This window comes from Ailuropoda melanoleuca, unplaced genomic scaffold (genome assembly GCF_002007445.2).
Source record: "Ailuropoda melanoleuca isolate Jingjing unplaced genomic scaffold, ASM200744v2 unplaced-scaffold7565, whole genome shotgun sequence".
NCBI lineage: Eukaryota > Metazoa > Chordata > Mammalia > Carnivora > Ursidae > Ailuropoda > Ailuropoda melanoleuca.
This window is the reverse complement of record NW_023251225.1, coordinates 95406-97492: the sequence shown is the minus strand read 5'-3', so window position 1 is coordinate 97492 and position 2087 is coordinate 95406.

Genomic DNA, 2087 nt, shown 5'->3' with positions numbered 1-2087 from the left:
TTTCTGAGGTGTGCTGACAGGTAGAGCACTGCTACAGATGGGTAGGGTGGTAGAGAGGTAGATTTATAAAATCCAGGAAGCTGCTGGTAGTTCAGTAAAGTCCCTTCACAGAGGCACCCTTCACCCAGTTTGGTTATTTCCAGTCTTTCAGCTATTACTAATAAACCTGCAGTGAACATCTGTGCACCTTGTTTCATGGGGTATTAAATTTTCATTCTCTGGGAGGAAGGTCCAGGAGAGTGCTTGCTAGGTTATAGGGTTTATGTTTCACTTCTGTAGAACCTATCATACTGTCTTATCAGAGTCACTATTTGATTTACATTCCCACCAGCAGTGTAGGAGAGCTGGCTCTTTCCAACAATGATGTTTTTACTGTGTGCTATATTAACTAGCTCTCCTAACAGGTGGGGGAGTAGTGATAACTCTCAGGTTTTCATTTGCATTTTTCTCATGACTAGTGATGTTGAACAGTTTTGCCTTGTGCTTATTTGCCATCTGCACATTCTCTTTGACATAATATCTTTCATACCTTTTTGTCCATTTTCTGATTGGATAGTTCTTTTGTTTGTTTTTGGATTTGTTTTGTCTTGTTTTCCTGTTTTTGAGGGTTTTTTTATATATTCTGGATAGAATTTCTTTGTCAGATATGTGGTTTGTTGATATGTTCACCTAGTAATAGCTTTTTTTTTTTCATGCTCCTAATAGGAACAAAATTTCTTAGCAGAGTTTTTGNTATTCTGGATAGAATTTCTTTGTCAGATATGTGGTTTGTTGATATGTTCACCTAGTAATAGCTTTTTTTTTTCATGCTCCTAATAGGAACAAAATTTCTTAGCAGAGTTTTTGTTTGTTTGTTTGTTTGTTTGTTTTTGTTTTTGTTTTTTTGGTGGTCCAACTGAGCCACCCAGGCACCCTCATTGTGGTTTTGATTTGTATTTCCATGGTGTCAGGTGGTGTTGAGCATTTATTCATGTGTCCATTATTCATTTATATGTCTTCTTTGGAGATGTATTTCTTCATGTAGTCTGCCCATTTCTTAACTGGATTATTTGTGTTTTAGGTGTTGAGTTTGAGAAGTTCTTTATAGATTTGGATGTTAGCCCTTTATTTGATAAGACTTTTGCAAATATCTTCTCCCAGTCTGTAGGTTCACTTTTAGTTTTTTGACTGTTTCCTTGGCTGCACAAAAGTTGTGTTGTTTTGTTTTGTTTCGTTTCCAATGGTTAATTTTTTACTTTTGTTTCCCTTGGCTTTAGAAATGTGTCTTTTTTATAATAATTTTTTAGTATGTTATGTTAGTCACCATACAGTATATCCTTAGTTTCTAATGTAGTGTCCATGATTCATTATTTGCGGATAACAGCCGGTGCACCATGCAATATGTGTCTTGTAAGATGGTGCAGCAGGTGAGCACAAACAAGTCATTGCCTATGCTCCTCCCTAGGATTTTGATGGATTCTTGTCTCACATTCACATCTTTCATCCATTTTGAGTTTATCTTTGTGTAATGTGTTTAACAATGGTCCAATTTCATTCTTCTGCATGTGGCTGTCCAATTTTTTTCCTTTGGATATTCTCTCCTGCTTTGTTGAGGATTAGTTGACCATAGAGTTGAGAGTCCACTTCTGGGTTCTCCAATCTGTCGCATGGATCTCAGTGTCTGTTTTTGTGCAAGTAGTGTACTGTCTTGATTACGGCTTTGTAAAACAGCTTGAAGCCAGGTATTGTGTTGGCCCAACTTTGGTTTTCTTTTTCAATATTCCTCTAGCTAATCAGGGTCTTTTCTGGTTCCATACAAATTTTAGGATTGTTTCTTCCACTTCTTTGAAAAATGCTGATGGTATATTGATTGGGATTGCATTAGATTTTTAGAATGCTTGGGCAATATAGACATTTTAGCAATATATTTTTTTCCAATCCATGAGCATGGAAAGTTTTTCCATGTCTTTCTATCTTCCTCAAGTTCTTTCATAAGCATACTATAGTTTTCAGAGTCCATCGTTGACCTCTTTGGCAGGTTTATGCCTCAGTATCTTACAATTATTGGTGCAATTATAAATGGGATTGATTCCTTGAAATCTCTTTCT